This window comes from Mustelus asterias, unplaced genomic scaffold (genome assembly GCF_964213995.1).
Source record: "Mustelus asterias unplaced genomic scaffold, sMusAst1.hap1.1 HAP1_SCAFFOLD_549, whole genome shotgun sequence".
Classification (NCBI taxonomy): Eukaryota; Metazoa; Chordata; class Chondrichthyes; order Carcharhiniformes; family Triakidae; genus Mustelus; species Mustelus asterias.
The window spans coordinates 126,088-144,848 of record NW_027590499.1 but is presented as its reverse complement, the minus strand read 5'-3'; the positions used below and the strand labels follow the sequence as shown (position 1 = coordinate 144,848).

Here is an 18,761-nt window from a genome sequence, read left to right as displayed (position 1 = left end):
CCATCCCAGTTGGTCCCAATTGCCCGCGTTCGGTCCTTATCCCTCTAATCCTTCCCCTCTATCCAAATGCTTTTTAAATGTTGCTATTGAACTTGCCTCAACCACTTTCTCTGGCAGCTCATTCCATACACACACCACCCTCCGTTTGAAGAAGTTGCCCCTCAGTTCCCTTTGAAATCTTTCCCCTCTCACCTCTATATATAATCATATAACTCAGCTCAGTGACTTTCCTGACATATCCTCCTTCCCTCCCATCCCCCATTTCATTGTCTCTCGCACCTCTTTCAACTCCACTGTTCCAAGATATTAAGATCGTCCACGTTCGATCAGGAATGGCTGCCTCCCACTTCGGGTAAAACAAAATGTACTAAGGTCCCCTCATTACTGATGAAACCTTTCCAAGTGATAAGAATCTTTATCTATGATTCTATGAAAATCCCACAGAGTATCTGGAATATTGTGTCCAGTTTTGGTCTCTTTATTTGAGGAAGGATGTTGCTGCATTGGAGGCAGTTCAGAGGAGGTTCACCAGATTGATTCTGGGGGTGAGAGGATTGACGTATGAGGAGAGATTAATCACTTTGGGCTTGTACTCACTGGAGTTCAGAGGGATGAGAGGGGATCTGATGGAGGTATATAAAATTTTAAAAGGGATTGATAAAGTAACTGTAGACCAAATGTTTCCTCTTATGGGGCAATCTCGAACAAGAGGTCACAGGGTACAGGTTGAGAGGCGATAGATTTAAAACTGAGATGAGGAGGAACTACTTCTCGCAGAGGGTGGTGAGTTTGTGGAACTCGCTGCCCCAGAGCGCGGGGGAGTCTGAATCATTGAATGGTTTCAGGAAGGAGATGGATATATTTCTAATAAAAAAAGGATGAGGGGGATATGGGGAACAGGTGGGGAGGTGGATTTGAGACCAGGGAGAGATCAGCCATGATCTGATTGAATGACGGATCAGGCTCGAAGGGCTGAATTTGCCGACTTCTGCTCTTAATTCCTATGTTCCTATGTTATCGAGTCATTGAGGTTTACAGCATGGAAACAGGCCCTTCGGCCCAACATGTCCGTGCCGCCCAGTTTTTACCTTTAAGCTCGTCCCAATTGCCCACATTTGGCCCATGTCTCTCTATACCCATCGTACCCATGGAACTGACTAAACGCTTTTTAAAATACTAAATTGTACCCCCCTCTCCTACTGCCTCTGGCAGCTTGTTCCAGACATTCACCACACTCTATGTGAAAGAATGCCCCCTCTGCACCCTTCTGAATCTTTATTTTGAGGATTCTGTATTCTGCATCTGTTTTCACAGTGGAACATGTCATTTCCATAGCAGGAATAGAGGATAACCAATGGACTTACTCATAAGAGCAAGGAGCTCTCAATATCTGGAGTGGAAGTATAAGTATAAGTCGAGGGATTTAAACCATATAACATCGCCAAAACTTAAAGCCGACTTTAGTGCTCTGAAATAGATAACTGCTGATAGAGTAAATGTGCTGTTTTTATTAGTGTCACAAGTAGGCTTACATTAACACTGCAATGTAGTTACTGTGAAAATCCCCTAGTCCCCACACTCCAGTGCCTGTTTGGGTACACAGAGGGAGAATTTAACATGGCCAATGCACCTAACCAGCACGTCTTTCAGACTGTGGGAGAAAACGGGGGCACCCGGAGGAAACCCATGCAGACACGGAGAGAACATGCAGACTCCGCACAGACAGTGATCCAAGCCAGGAATCGAACCCGGGTCCCTGGCACTGTGAGGCAGCAGTGCTAACCACTGTACCACCGTGCTGCCCATTTCAGTACACCACTCAAAGAACAAAGAACAGTACAGCACAGGAACAGGCCCTTCGGCCCTCCAAGCCTGCGCCGATCATAATGCCTGCCTAAATTAAAACCGTATGCACTTACAGAATCCGTATCCTTCCATTCCCATTCTATTCATGTATTCATCGAGATGCCCCTTAAATGCCGCTCTCGTACCTGCTCCCACCACCTCCTCGGGCAGCGCGTTCCAGCCATTCACCACCCTCTGTGTAAAAAACTTGCCTCACAGATCTCCTCTGATCTTTTCCCCACGCACCTTTAACCTATGTCCCCTAGTACTTGACGTTTCTACCCTAGGAAAGAGCCTCTGACTATCCACTCTGTCTATGCCACTCTTGGACAAGTTGTGGAGACAATATTTACAAATCACTGCAGCCTGTAGGGATATTGAACTCACATCATTGGTAGTATACTGAATCACACCCTTGTCATGTAGGCAAGTGAGTTAACCGCCCTACACGATGGGGCCAGTTGATGTCATAGATTTGGATTACAACAATCCCATAGCATGCAGCACAAAGAGTCGAGGTGTCCGATTGTGGCTCAGGTTGTCAGCCTGGATTGGATAGATAATTCGTCAGCAGGCACGGAACAGTGAGTCGGGATACTGATGCACATTCAGGCTGGTGGGCTGTAACTTATGAAATATTGCAAAAATTTGTATTGGGGATGTAGCTGTTTATGTTTTTTTATTATTTGTTCGTGGTACATGGGCGTCGCTGGCTGGGCCAACATTTATTGCCCATCCCTACTTGCTCGAGGGCAGTTGAGAGTCCACCACATTGCTGCGGCTCTGGAGTCACATGTGAGCCAGACCGGGTCCGCACGGCAGATTTCCTTCCCTGAAGGACATTCGTGAACCAGATGGGCTTTTCCGACAGTCGACAATGGTTTCATGGGCATCAGTAGATTCTTAATTCCAGATATTTTTTATTGCATTCAAATTCCATCGTCTGTCGTGGCGGGATTCGAACCCGGGTCCCTGGAACATTAGCTGAGTTTCTGGATTAATAGTCTGGCGATAATACCACTCGGCCAATATATGTCAACAAAGTAACTGAAGATGCTGGGAGTAAGCTACCAGATTTCCAATATGATTCTAAACTAATTGTGAATTAAAGCTATGAGGAGGATTCAAAGGGGCTGCACAGAGATAGAGACAAAATAACAGAATGGGGAACAAGTTGGCAGATGGAGGAATAAATTAAATTATTTAATTTTGTGATGATTTGTTTTGATTTGATTTGATTCTTGTCACATGTATTAGTATACAGTGAAAGGTATTGTTTCTTGCACGCTATACAGACAATGCATATTGCACAGTGGTGAGCAGCACAATGGCATGGTGGTTCGCACTGCTGCATCACAGCTCCAGAGAACTGGGTTTGATTCCCAGCTTGGGCCACTGTCTGTGTGGAGTTTTCACATTCTCCCCGTGTCTGCGTGGGTTTCCTCCGGATCTGGTTTCCTCCCAAAATCCAAAGGTGTGCGGGTTAGGTGCATTGGCAATGATAAATTGCCCCTTAGTGTCCTGGGATATGTAGGTTAGAGGGATTAGCAGGGTAAATATTTGGGACTATGGGGATAGGACCCGGGTGGGATTGTTGTCAATGCAGACTCGATGGGCCGAATGGCCTCTTTCTTCACTGTCGGGTTTCTATGATTCCAGGGAAAGGAGAGGGTGCTGAATGTTACAGTCATATCTAGGATGGAGAGAAAGGTCAACTTAATGCGGGGTAGGTCCATTCAAAAGTCTGATGGCAGCAAGGAAGAGGCTGTTCTTGAGTTGGTTGGTACATGACCTCAGACGGAGGTCACCTGATGGAAGAAGGTGGGAGGGAGAATGCCCGGCGTGTGTGGGGTCCTTGATTATGCCGGCTGCTTTTCCGAGGCAGCGGGAAGTGTAGACAGAGTCACAGAGTCAATGGATGGGAGGTGTGGATAGAGATGCGCAAAGAGACATATTTAGAATGTACATCTCTGTGAATGGAAAAGTACTGAAGGACTACAATCGATATGTCGATATATTATCCTGTGAATAGGGAGTCACTGAAATTCTGTATCTCGAGTGTAGATGTTTTCCTGTAGGTGGAGAGGCTGTTAGGGTGCAGGGCACTAATCAAGAAAGGTTGTCTTTAATAAAAATGTTAGTTTAAAAGTTTATTTATTAGTGTCACAAGTGGGCTTACATTAACATTGCAATGAAATTCCTGTGACATCTTAGCGTTCAACTGAACTCAACCGTCCAACCTGCTTTGAGCTCAGCTCAAGTCATGCCATGGAATGTAAAGCTGTATAAACTCGATCCGCTTGAAGCCAATGCAAAAACAGAACTGAACCACTGGATTCCATTCAACCCAAAATAATGCAACATTTAACAAGGCAAAACCATCCTGTGGTCACTGGGATTTACTGGATGGTTTCAGAATGAGAAATGAGAAGGGAGCCTGACGGACAAAGCATCGTCATGAATAACTCCCGTGCTATGTTTTTTTAGCTCCCATGTTTCACAGAATGGCGATGTTTAAAATGAGAAGGAATGTCTTTTTTTATTCCGCACGACATTATAAATAAGAGATTTTTCGGCCAGATTCCCCCGTTAAAACAGCAATGTCATGATGCTAATTTGCTGTCAGCTCAATGATGTGATGCACAGTGTAATGTTTCAGGAATGAATCTTCTGTTTTCTGTTGAGGAACTAGTATACCTTACAATGAGGCTGCTTGAAATATTCAAATCCTGAAATAAAATGCAGTTTCCACGACAGTTTGGCTCATTGTTCTTCAAAGACTTTTACAAAAAGAAGTTTCAACAAATGCCGGAGGTCGAATGTCTCCTTAAGATTTTAAAAATGTTGACAGTTTACAATCGCACTCTGGTCTTCATTTCTCAGAAGGTGATGCTGCTCTAGTTGCTTCATGTGATATTCAGCTGCAATGAAGCTCGGAGGAAGTGAGTTGATGTCCTCTACAATGATATCTTCGGTGTTACTGCTTATGCAACGACTGGATTGATGTGACATCAAGTGCTGAAGCAGATTCTAAGCGGAAACAACAACCACGCCCCGAAAGACCAGCCAGGAAAGAACGTGTTTGTCTGGGGAGGAAAACAGAAATAATGTTTCAAATTCACTTCTGTGTTAAACATCAAATCACAGAATCCCTGGTGTGCAGAAGGAGGCTATTCGGCCCATCAACTCTGCACCGACCACAATCCCACCCAGGCCCTATTCCCATAACCCCACATATCCCTGCTAATTCTCCTGACACTAGGGTCAATTTAGCATGGCCAATCAACCTAACCCACACATCTTTGGACTGTGGGAGGAAACCGGAGCACCCGGAGGAAACCCACGCAGACACAGGGAGAATGTGCAAACTCCACACAGTCAGTGACGCGAGACCAGAATTAAAACCGGGTCCCTGGTGCTGTGAAGCAGCAGTGCTAACCACTGTGCCACCGTGGCGCCCCAGATAGTCCACATCTTTTCCCGAAGGTATGGGACTCCAAAAGTAGAGGACATAGCTTTAAGGTGAGAGGGGAGAGATGCAAAAAGGCCCAGAGGGACAATTTTGTCACACAGAGGGCGGTGAATGTCTGGAAGAAGCTGCCAGAGGCAGTAGCAGAGGCGGATACAATTTTGTCTTTTAAGAAGCATTTAGACAGTTACATGGGTAAGATGGGTATAGAGGGATATGGGCCAAATGCAGGTAATTGGGAGTAGCTAAGTGGTTAAAAAAAGGTGGCATGGACCAGTTGGGCTGAAGGGCCTGTTTCCATGCTGTAAACCTCTCTGACTCTATGACATGGGGGACAACAGTCAGACTCCGCACAGACAGTAACCAAAGCCGGGAAGCGAACCCTGGTCTCTGACGCTGTGAGGGAGCAGCACTAACCACTGTGTCACCTAGTCTCAGACTATCTGATCTTATTATTGTTGGGTAAACAAATATAGAGAGAGAGAATTAATGATATGAATTAAAAGAGTTTCCACAGCTGGAATCGTGGTCTGTGTGGATGAGCAATCCAAATTAAGATGATTTGCAGAGATACAATTTAAAAGTCACTTTGTTATATGACTGCATCATATAACCACGGTTTTGCAAATTATGAGTCTGTGTGAATTATGGAAAAAGCTATTCGATTTCCCATTCATCTGGTTTTCTTGTCGAATTACCTTTCTTTTTACTGAGTTACCTTTTAGATCAACACTAAATCTCAGATCCCGGCAACAAGAAGGTCATTTATTCTTGTTTTCTTTTGAATATTAATGTCTCAAACGGATAAGTAGCGACCGTTTGGTAAATAAGACAACTGCAAATGACTTGCTGGGACTGAAAGGGCTTCACAAAATTGATGTGAGCTTAATTTTCAGCTTATCTGGATTTGATTTGACTTATTATTGTCACATTTATTAATATATAATGAAAAGTATTGTTTCTTGCGCGCGAAACAGACAAAACATAGAGAAGGAAAGGAGAGAGTGCAGAATGTAGTGTCACAGTCATAGCTCGGGTGCAGAGAAAGATCAACTAAATGTCAGGTAAGTCAATTCAAAAGTCTGACGGCAGCAGAGAAGAAGCTGTTCTTTAGTCGATTGGTACGTGACCTCAGATTTTTGTACCTTTTTCCCGAAGAAAGAAGGTGGAAGAGAGAATGTCCCGGGTACGTGGGGTCCTTAATAATGCTGGATGCGTTGCCGAGACAGCGGGAAGTATAGACAGAGTCAATGGATGCAAGGCTGGTTTGCGTGATGGATTGGGCTACGTTCAAAACCTTTTGTAGTTCCTTACAGTCTTGGGCAGAGCAGGAGACATACCAAGCTGTGACCCAACCAGAAAGAATGCATCTGTAAAAGTTACTGAGATTCGTTGCTGACATGCCAAATTTCCTCAGTCTTCTGAGAAAGTAAGAGGCGTTGGTGGGCTTTCTGAACTATAGTGTCGGCATGTGGGGATCAGGACAGGTTGTTGGTGTTCTGGACACTAAAAACTTGAAGTTCTCGACCCTTTCTTCTTCGTCCCCATTGATGTAGACAGGGGCATGTTCTCCTTTACGCTTCCTGAAGTCGATGACAATCTCCTTCAGTTTGCTGACATTGAGGGAGGGATTACTGTGGCTGCACCAGTTCACCAGATTCCCTATCTCATTCCTGTACTCTGTCTCGTCATCGTTTGAGATAAGTTTATTTATTAGTGTCACATGTCGGCTTACATTAGCACAGCAATGACGTTGTGAAAATCCCATAGTCGCCACACTCCGGCACCTGTTCGAGTACAAAGAACAAAGATCAGTACAGCACAGGAAACAGGCCCTTCGGCCCTCCAAGCCTGTGCCGCTCCTTGGTCCAACTAGACCATTCGTTTGTATCCCTCCATTCCCAGACTGCTCATGTGACTATCCAGGTAAGTCTTAAACGATGCCAGCGTGTCTGCCTCCACCACCCTACTTGGCAGCGCATTCCAGGCCCCCACCACCCTCTGTGTAAAAAACGTCCCTCTGATGTCTGAGTTATACCTCGCCGCTCTCACCTTGAGCCCGTGACCCCTCGTGATCGTCACCTCCGACCTGGGAAAAAGCTTCCCACTGTTCACTCTATCTATATCCTTCATAATTTTGTACACCTCTATTAGGTCTCCCCTCATTCTCCGTCTTTCCAGGGAGAACAAGCCCAGCTTACCAAATCTCCCCTCATATCTAAGACCCTCCCTACCAGGCAACATCCTGGCAAACCTTCTCTGCACTCTCTTTAAAGCCTCCACGTAGAAATCATAGAAATCATAGAAACCCTACAGTGCAGAAGGAGGCCATTCGGCCCATCGAGTCTGCACCGACCACAATCCCACCCAGGCCCTACCCTCACATATTTTACCTGCTAATCCCTCTAACCTACGCATCCCAGGACTCTAAGGGGCAATTTCTTTACCCTGGCCAATCAACCTAACCCGCACATCTTTGGACTGTGGGAGGAAACCAGAGCACCCGGAGGAAACCCACGCAGACACGAGGAGAATGTGCAAACTCCACACAGACAGTGACCCGAGCCGGGAATCGAACCCAGGACCCTGGAGCTGTGAAACAGCAGTGCTAACCACTGTGCTACCGTGCCGCCCCAGTAGTGTGGCGACCAGAAATGGATGCAATATTCCAAATGTGGACTAACCAGCGTTCTGTACAACTGCCACATCAGACTCCAGCTTTTATACTCTATACCCCGTCCTATCAAGGAAAGCATACCATATTCCTTCTTCACCACCTTCTCCACCTCTACTGCCGCCTTCAAGGATTTGTGGACTTGCACACCGAGGTCCCTCTGTGTTTATATACTCTTGATGGCTCTGCCATTTATTGTATACGTCCCCCCTACATTTGTTCTTCCACTGAGGGACAATTTTGCATGGCCAATACATCTAACCAGCACGTCGGTCGGACTGTGGGAGGAAACCAGAGCACCCGGAGGAAACCAATGGAGACACAGACATGGGGACAACGCGGCACAGTGGCACAGTGGTTAGCAGTGCCGTCTCACAGCGCCAGGGACCCGTCTTCAATTCCAGCCTTGGGTCACTCTCTCTGCGGAGTCTGCATGTTCTCCCCCTGTCTGTATGGGTTTCCTCCGGGTGTTCCGCTTTCCTCCCACACGCCAAAGATGTCTGGGTTACGTGGATTGGCCACGCTACATTACCCCTGAGTGTCAGGAGGACTAGCAGAATAGATATGTGGGGTTGCGGGGACAGGGTCTGTGTGGGATTGTGGTCGGTGCAGATGTGATGGGCTGCATGGCCTCCTTCTGCTGTGTAGGGATTCTATGACTATTCTATATCAACATGCAGATTCAGCACAGACACTGACCCAAGCCAGGAATCAAACCCAGGTCCCTGGCGCTGTGATGCAGCAGTGCTAACCACTCTGGGATAGCAGCATTTGATCCACAGTTTGTGATAAATCTTTTAGAATGTGATTTATTGTTTACTGTATCAGACAGGTTCTGATTACATTGCAAGGTCTCAAGCGCCAGTGAATGACTGGACCATACGGTGACACAATGGTTAGCACTACTGCCTCACAGCGCAGGAACCCGGGTTCAATTCCCAACTTGGGTCACTGTCTGTGTGATGTCTGCACGTTCTCCCCGTGTCTGCGTGGGTTTCCTCCGGGTGCCCCAGCTTCCTCCCACACTCCAAAGATGTGCGGGTTAGGTGGATTGGCCATGCCTAAATTCCCCCTCAGTGCCAGGGGGCACTAGCAAGGGTAAAGAGGGATTACCGGCATGGGGGCTGGGTGGGTTTGTGGTCAGTGCAGGCATGAAGGGCCGAATAGACACCTTCTGCACTGCAATCGGCACGTCTTTCATACTGTGGGAGGAAACCGGAGCACCCGGACAAAACACACGCTGATATGGGGGAGAACATGCAAACTCCACACAGTGACCCAAGCCGGGAATCGAACCTGGGTCCCTGGCGCTGTGAGGTAGCAGTGCTGACCACTGTGCTGCCCCAATGAAGTCCCCAGTGATTTTGCACTCTATGTTTCAAGTATTCTCAAGCTTGAAACAAACTGAGTGAATTATTTTAGCGCTTAATCAATCACCTCACGAATTGATTGGAGGAGATGAATGGCAAAAAGTTCAATGAAGTTTGTTATCCTCACTGTAATATTTAGGGACATATCCTGATACAGAACAAACAGATTTATGTTAAAGTTTGCAGGAAATGATGTTGAAACGAACAATATTTGTGCATTGAGAGGCGTTCAGGTCTTCACATTTAAATATTAACTTTGGTCTTAAAAGAAAACATGTACCCGGATCATTCCAATGCAGATAAGATGCTCTGTCAGAGAGTCGGTGCAGACTCGATGGGCCGTAGGGCCTCCTTCTGCACTGCCGTGGGTTCGATGGTTGACGGGAATGCTGTGATCTTGGAATTCAGCATGTATAATGCACTCTTTAAGATTCATCTCTTAGATTGTGACTCGCTTTTGCCAAGTGAATATGTGCTGGTCACATTGTCGTCTTTTCACACTCCAGTACCAGTCAATTAAAGGAAACTGAGCAGTTTACAGAGATTATGATGCCGTTTATATTTCTTCACTGTCTGTCTCAATGTTGTATAATCAATATTGTGTAATCAGTATTGTGTAAGCAATGTTGTGAAATCAATATTGTGCAATAAATATTGTACAATCAGTATTGTGCAATTAATGTTGTGTAATCAATGTTGTGTAATCAATATTCTGAATATTCCGGGGTACAAGTGTTTTAGGCGAGACAGAGGAGGGACCAAAAGAGGTGGGGGAGTAGCAGTATTAGTTTGAGAGCACATTACAGCGGTGCAGAGGGAGGACAATTCAGAGGGGTCGTGTAACGAGTCACTCTGGGTGGAGCTCAGAAACAGGAAGGGAGCTGTCACTATGTTGGGGGTATACTACAGGCCCCCCAACAGCCCAAGGGAAGTGGAAGAACGGATATGTCAGGAGATAATGAATCGGTGCAGGAAAAATAGGGTTGTTGTAGTGGGAGACTTCAATTTCCCTGGTATAGACTGGAAATCGCGTAGGGCTGGGAGTCGGAATGGGGAGGAATTTGTAAAATGTGTACAGGAAGGTTCTTTGGAACAATATGTAGATAGCCCGACTAGAGAGGGGGCTATACTGGACCTAGTACTGGGGAATGAGCCCGGTCAGGTCTTCAAAGTTTCGGTAGGGGAACATGTGGCAAATAGTGACCACAATTCTGTTAGCTTTAGGATAGTGATGGAAAATGATGAGTGGTGTCCCAAGGGTAAGGTGTTGGATTGGGGGAAGGCTAGCTTTAGTGGGATTAGGCAGAAACTGGCAGCTGTTGATTGGGAGAGGCTGTTTGAGGGTAAATCCGCATCTGGCTTGTGGGAGTCTTTTAAGGAACATTTGATAGGGCTGCAGGATAGGCATGTGCCTGTAAAAAAGAAGGATAGGAAAGGTAGGAATCGAGAACCATGGATAACCAGGGAAATTGAGGGATTGGTGAAAAAGAAAAGAGAGGCGTACGTTAGGTCCAGGCAGCTAAAAACAGAGGGAGCTCTCGAGGAATACAAAGTCGGAAAGAACTCAAACGAGGAATTAGAAGGGCAAAAAGGGGTCACGAAATGTCATGGCAGACAGGATTAAGGAGGATCCCAAGGCATTTTATTCATACGTTAGGAACAAAAGGGTTGTCAGGGAAAAAATCGGACCTCTCAGGGACAAAAGTGGGGAATTATGCTTCAGACCCCAAGGAGGTAGGGGAGATACTAAATGAATACTTTGCATCGGCATTCGCAAAGGAGAGGGATGTGTTGACTCGGAGTGTCTCGGAGGGGAGTGTTGACCCATTAGAGAAAATCTCCATTACAAGGGAGGAATATAAAGACTGACAAATCCCCAGGGCCTGATGGAATCTATCCAAGGCTGCTCATGGAGACGAAAGATGAAATCGCTGGGCCTCTGACGCAAATCTTTGTCTCGTCACTGGACACAGGTGAGGTCCCAGAGGATTGGAGGATAGCTGATGTGGTCCCGTTATTTAAGAAGGGTAGGAAGGATAACCCAGGAAATTATAGGTCGGTGAGCCTGACGTCTGTGGTAGGGAAGTTGTTGGAGAAGATTCTTAGAGATGGGATGTATGCGCATTTAGAAAAGAATAAACTCATTAACGAAAGCGATAGTCAGCATGGTTTTGTGCGAGGGAGGTCATGTCCCACTAAACTGGTGGAGGTTTTTGAAGAAGTGACGAGAATGGTTGACGAGGGAAGGGCCGTGGATGTCGTCTATCTGGACTTTAGTAAAGCGTTTGACAAAGTCCCTCATAGTAGGTTGGTGCAAAAGGTTGTATCTCATGGGATAAAGGGGGAGGTGGCTAGATGGGTGGAGAACTGGCTTGATCACAGAAGACAGAGGGTGGTAGTGGAAGGGTCTTTTTCCGGCTGGATGCCTGTGACTAGTGGTGTTCCGCAGGGCTCTGTATTGGGACCTCTGCTGTTTGTGATTTATATAAACGATCTGGAAGAAGGTGTAACTGGGGTGAACAGTAACTTTGCGGACAACACGAAAATGGCTGGACTTGCAGATAGTGAGGAACATTGTCAGAGGCTACAGAAGGATAGAGATAGGCTGGAAATTTGGGCAAAGAAATGGCAGATAGAGTTCAATCCAGATGAATGCGAAGTGATGCATTTTGGTAGAACTAACGTAGGGAGGAGCTATACGATAAATGGCAGAACAATAAAGGGTCTAGATACGCAGAGGGACCTGGGTGTGCAAGTCCACAGATCCTTGAAGGTGACGTCACTGGTGGAGAAGGTAGTGAATAAGGCATATGGCTTGCTTGCCTTCATAGGATGGGGCATAGAGTATAAAAGTTGGGGTCTGATGTTGCAGTTGTATAGAACGTTGGTTCGGCCGCATTTGGAATACTGCGCCCAGTTCTGGTGGCCACACTACCAGAAGGACGTGGAGGCTTTAGAGAGAGTGCAGAGGAGGTTGACCAGGATGTTGCCTCGTATGAAGGGCTTAGTTATGAGGAGAAATTAGGTAAACTGAGGTTGTTCTCACTGGAAAGACCGAAGATGAGGGGTAACGTAATCGAGGTGTATAAAATTATGATGGGTATCGATAGGGTGAACAGTGGGAAGCTTTTTCCCAGGTCGGAGGTGACGATCACGAGGGCTCACGGGCTCAAGCTGAGAGGGGCGAAGTATAACTCAGACATCAGAGGGACGTTGTTTACACAGAGGGTGGTGGGGGCCTGGAATGCGCTGCCAAGTAGGGTGGTGGAGGCAGGCACGCTGACATCGTTTAAGACTTACCTGGATATTCACATGAGCAGCCTGGGAATGGAGGGATACAAACGATTGGTCTAGTTGGACCAAGGAGCGGCATAGGCTTGGAGGGCCGAAGGGCCTGTTTCCTGTGCTGTACTGTTCTTTGCTCTTTGCATAGTTAGGGTGAACGGTGGGAAGCTTTTTCCCATGCCGGTGGTGACGTTCACGAGGGGTCATAGGTTCAAGGTGAAGGAGGGGAAGGTTTAACACGGATATCAGAAGGACGTATTTTACACAGAGGGTGGTGGGAGCCTGGAATGCGCTGCCGGGCAAGGTGGTGGAGGCGGATACACTGGGAACCATTAAGACTTATCTGGTGAGCCACATGAACGGAGTGGGAATGGAGGGATACAAAAGAATGGTCTAGTTTGGACCAGGGAGTGGCGCGGACTTGGAGGGCCGAAGGACCTGTTCCTGTGTTGTTTTGTTCTTTGTAATATTGTGTAATCAATGTTGTGTAATCAATATTGTGTAATCAATGTTGTGTAATCAATGTTGTGTAATCAGTATTGTGTAATCAATGTTGTGTAATCAATGTTGTGTAATCAATGTTGTGTAATCAGTATTGTGTAATCAGTATTGTGTAATCAATGTTGTGTAATCAATGTTGTGTCATCAATGTTGTGTAATCAATGTTGTGTAATCAGTATTGTGTAATCAGTATTGTGTCATCATTATTGTGTAATCAATATTGTGAATTGAAGGTATTTGACCCAGATTATTTTAACGTGCGTCACTGAACACAGTACTTTAATTTAACAGCAAAGTTCCTTTTCTGACTGTCGATTCTGGGCAGTGGTTCGAGAATCGCCATTTTGTTATGAAATAAGGGACCTTCTGTTTCCACTGTCTGTTCACTTTGGGAGGTATAACTTTATCAAAAACAGGAAATACTGGAAAATCTCAGTAGGTCTGACAGCATCTGTGAATCATAGAATCCCTATAGTGCAGAAGGAGGCCATTTGGCCCATCGAGCCTACACCAACAACAATCCCACCCAGGCCCTATCCCCGTAACCCCACATATTTACCCTGCTAGTCCCCCTGACACTAAGTGGCGATTTATCATGGTCGATCCACCTAACCTGCAGATCTTTGGACTACGGAAGGAAACCGGAGCACCCGGAGGAAACCCACACAGACACGGAGGGAATGTGCAAACTCCACACAGACAGAAGAGAGAATAGAGACAACGCTTTGAGTCTGACGAAGGGTCATCCAGAGTTGAAACATTTGCTCTATTCTCTCCCCACAGATGCTGTCGGACCTGCTGAGTTTTTCCAGCATTTCCTGTTTTTATTTCAGATTCCAGCATCCGCGGTATTTTGCTTTTATCTTATTGTTCATCAAAGATGTTTACAGATTAAAGTTTATTTATTGGTCACAAGTAGGCTTATATTAACTCTGCAATTAAGTTAATTTTGTTGAAAAGTCACTTGTTGCAAACGAGCTGCCAGAGGCAGTAGTGGAGGCGGGTACAATTTTACCTTTCAAAAAGCATTTAGACAGTTACATGGGTAAGATGGGCTGCACGGTGGCACAGTGGTTGGCACTGCTGCCTCACAGCGGCAGGGACCCGGGTTCAATTCCAGCCTCAGGTCTCTGTCTGTGTGGAGTATGCACATTCTCCCCGTGTCTGCGTGGGTTTCCTCCGGGTGCTCCAGTTCCCTTCCACCGTCCAAAGGTGAGCAGGTTAGGTTGATTGGCCATAGCAAATTGCCCCTTAGTGTCAGGTGGACGAGCATGATAAATGCGTGGGGTTACAGGGATAGGGTCTGGGAGAGATTGTGATTGGTGCAGACACGATGGGCCAAATGGCCTCCTTCTGCACATGAGGGATTCTATGATTTCTATGGGTATAAAGGGATATGGGCCAAATGCGGGCAATTGGGGCGAGCTTATTGGTGAAAACGGGGATGTGTGGACAAGTTGGGCCAAAGAGCCTGTTTCCATGCTGTAAATCTCTATGAATCGACTGTGAAAATCCCCAAGTCGCCACACTCCGGCACCTGTTCGCATGTACTTAGGGAGAATTTAGCATGGCCAATGCACCTGACCAGCATGTCTTTGGACACGAAGGGGCAATTTAGCATGGCCAATGCACCTGACCAGCATGTCTTTGGACACTAAGGGGCAATTTAGCATGGCCAATCCCCCGAACCTGTACACCTATGTACACTAAGGGCCCGATTTTACCATTTTGATTCCAAGCGCTGAATATGGACGCAATTCAGATCCGACTTGGAAATCTGTTCTCCGGGGGCCCCATACGCACTTACCCTGGAAAAAACATTGTGAGTGTGAATCGCTCTGTGGGCGGGGCTTCTCGCTCTCGAAACGCTGCAACTCCGATCGGAGCTCTGAACTGCGCGTGCGCAGTGAGAAATACATCTGAAATGGGCGCCCCTGTCACATCGCTCCCGGGCAGCAACAAGCGGATAAAGTGACCGGGGAGCGAAAAGTGGGAGTGATGGCCCCCACAGACATCGCCCCACCCCACAACATAACTATCCCCCTTTACACCCACCTCCCCCACTGCCCAGACCGATCGCGACCCCCCCCCCACCGATCACCCGCAGAATGGCAACGGCAACCCTCACACCCCTGCCCCCTTCACCAGAGAATGATCTGATCCACCTCCCTCCCCTCCCCCCATGACCAGAGAATGATCTGATCCACCTCCGGCCTCCCGCACCCACACCCCCTCTCCCCCCACCACTGATCTGAGTCAGAGAGCCGCCAGAAGCTCTGATCTTACCTCCTCAGAGCTGGACTGCCCGAAACAGACCTTTGCCGAGCACATCTGTTCCGCGCCGAATCTGGACGGGCGAACGCGATGGTAAGGGGGGAAATGCAGGTAAGATTGGGCATCCAGCTCATTAACTCAATTTAAATGCATCACCCATTTCGGGCGCGGTTCGGATCGCGGCCATTTTCGGGCCTTGGTAAAGTGGACATCTGCACGGATTGTACTAATCGCCTCACACCTGACTTTACCAAGTTTTCGCGCCCGTTAAGGCAATTTAACATGGCCAATCAACCGATCCTCCATATCTTTGGACACTAAAGGGCAAGTTAGCATGGTTAATCCACCTATCCTTCTCATCTTTGGACACTAAGGGGCAATTCAGCATGGCTAATCCACCCAACCTGCACATCTTTGGACACGACATAACCTGCTGTTCTGAGGCTTTATCCCGCTGGCAAATCAGACCATGAGGCCCTTAGTGTGGTGTAACATAACCGATGTGTCGTGCCAAAATCTGTATTGTTCATTCTCAGTGTGTGGGCATTGCTGACTTTAGTGTCCATCCTTGGAAATTCATCGTTGGAGCTTTCTTACAACCACAGGGCTGACTCAGTCACTTCAGAGGACAGTTGAGTCAACCACATTGGTGTGGGGCTGGAGTCACGCAGAGCTGAGCCTGGGTAAGGACCTCTCCCGAAGTACATCAGTGAACTGGTCAGATTTTTACAACAACCCATCAACTTCACCGCTATTTTCACTGACTTATTTCCACATTTTACAAACTGAATTCAAATGTTTAAAGCCCCGTTCTCTGGCCCAGCTCAACACGAAGGTGCCCTAAAATCCTCTTATTCTGCTCACACTCTGTACCCCCAACATTAATAAATCTTCATATTCAGAAATAGATTGATCCTTCGTGGGGTGTCAGAGCGCCAGGGACCCGGGTTCGATTCCTGGCCTCGGGTCACTGTCTGTGTGGAGTTTGCACGTTCTCCCCGTGTCTGCGTGGGTTTCCTCCGGGTGCTCCGGTTTCCTCCCAAACTCCAAAGATATGCAGGTTAGGTGGATTGGCCATGCTAAATTGCCCCTTAGTGTCAGGGAGACGAGCTAGGGTAAATGCATGGGGTTACAGGGACAGGGCCAGTGCAAACTCGATGGGCTGAATGGCCTCCTTCTGCACTAGAATTCTATGATTCATCGTGGCATGAGTGCTATATTTAGCATGGCCAATCCACCTAACCCGCACATCTGTGGACACTAAGGGGCAATGTAGAATGGCCAATCCACCTAACCCGCACATCTGTGGACACTAAGGGGCAATGTAGAATGGCCAATCCACCTAACCTGCACATCTGTGGACACTAAGGGGCAATGTTGAATGGCCAATCCACCAATCCAGTACATCTGTGGACACTGAGGACACTTTAGCATTGCCAATCCACCTAACAGCACGTTTTTCAGACTGTGGGAGGAAACCGGAGCAGCCGGAGGGAACCCATGCAGACATGGGGAGAACATGCAGACTCCGCACAGACAGTGAGGCAAGCCGGGAATCGAACCTGTGTCCCTGGTGCTGTGAGGCAGCATAGCTAATCCAATTAGCCAGGCAGCAGGTTATATTAGTCTTGGCTTTCTGCAATGTGATCGGATTCATTGAACTGTCATGATTTTTTCACTATCTGTTTAAATTTCCAAGGATTATCACATTAAAAGCATCTTAGGGAAATGTCTGAGTGAATAACCCATCGCCCCCATGACTGTTTTGGAGGAGTTGAATAACAGGAACTGAACTGAAGGATGTTTTTCTTACCATAAAAGTCAGATCCATAACCTGATGTGAAGAAGACAGATTTATGTTAAATCTTGGATAAAATTATTTCCAAATGAACATGCTTAAAGATGCCTTAAGAACAAAGAAAAGTGCTGCACAGGAACAGGCCCTTCGATGTTCACTCTCCCATGTATCTCTTGGAATGGGATTGTTTTTGCAGTGTAAACAAGTGCTGATTGTATCGGGAGGTTTAACACTCAAGCATCAGTCAATAAGTATAAAGGTTATTTATTCGTGTCACAAGTAGGCTTACATCAACACTGCAATGAAGTTACTGTGAAAATCCCACAGTTGCTACACTCCGGCGCCTGTTTGGTTAACACTGAGGGAGTATTTAGCATGGCCAATGTATCTAACCAGCACTTCTATGGGACTTTGGAAGGAAACCGGAGCACCCGGAGAAAACTCATGCAGACACGGGGAGAACGTGCAGACTCCACACAGACAGTGAGGCAAGCCGGGAATCGAACCCAGGTCCCTGTCGCTGTGAGGCAGCAGTGCTAACCACTGTGCCACTGTAGTGGGAGTGGTATAAAGCAGCCTATCAGGAATCACAGTGTAGAACAATGTAGGGCATCTTACGGGAAAGGGGCAGCAGATTTAAAACAGACATGGGGAGAAATTACTTCTCTCAATGGGTGGTGAATCTGTGGAATTCATTACCTCGGAGTGCGGTGGATGCTGGGACATGGTAAATTTGAGGAGACAGACAGAGTTTTAATTAGTAATGGATTGGAGCATGGGCTGGGGGGCGGTGTGGGGGGGGTGCTGTCTGGTAATGGGAAGGGGGGGTGCTGCGTATTATCGTTCTTGTTGCGCCCCTGATAGTTAAGGGTTTACCCGGCGATTGTCCAGAAGGCCTATTCTACTGGAGAATTGTGCTGTGCCTGCTACCATCTGACAAACTGATTTCAATCCCTGACATCAGATCATAGTTACAATGAAAACATTAGGAGGGGGAAAAAAACTCTTGTAACTTTGGATTTGATTTTAAAGGCGCAGACGGTGCCCCGGATGGGACAGCCCCACACGCCCTACCCTCACCCCCACCCCAAATAAACACCCCACTCCCCTCGGTATTCCATGTTCATCCAGCAGAAGGGACTCTTCAGTTCTGGGCAATAAAATGAAACAAAACTTACTCCAACTTGTAAATCAGACAAAACGTTTCAATAATGAAACTTCATTCCTCCAACACTCGAGGCCTCACCCTGGGCCATTCCAAGCTCCCACCATCCCCAGCAGCTTCTCACTTATACTGAGTCAGCTGGTCAGCTGACCACCACATTATTTTTCTCATTGGTTACATAATTTACTGGGTCAGCTGACCCTTACAGCTTGTTCCCATTGGTCACTGCAACAGATCCAATGTGGTTCTATTGGTTGTTACATTGGTTCCATTCTAACATGGAAGCGGCACGGTAGCACAGTGGTTAGCACTGCTGCTTCACAGCTCCAGGAACCTGGGTTCGATTCCCGGCTTGGGTCACTGTCTGTGTGGAGTTTGCA

General features: G+C 47.0%; 1 long non-coding RNA gene across 3 annotated transcripts in view; it reads right to left on the bottom strand.

Moving 5' to 3' along the window:
• Positions 1–3,984: 3,984 nt before the first annotated feature.
• LOC144486990 (uncharacterized) overlaps positions 3,985–18,761 on the bottom strand; it is a 61,679-nt gene continuing 46,902 nt past the window's right edge. The window contains exons 4-5 of one of the 3 annotated variants that reach the window (XR_013496361.1): positions 7,050–7,101; positions 3,985–4,931 (exon numbers count right to left, since the gene is read on the bottom strand). This is a non-coding gene — a long non-coding RNA (uncharacterized LOC144486990). Of the gene's footprint in view, positions 4,932–6,459; positions 7,102–18,761 lie in introns of all 3 variants that reach the window. The other 2 variants (XR_013496360.1, XR_013496359.1) reach the window with 2 other exon arrangements.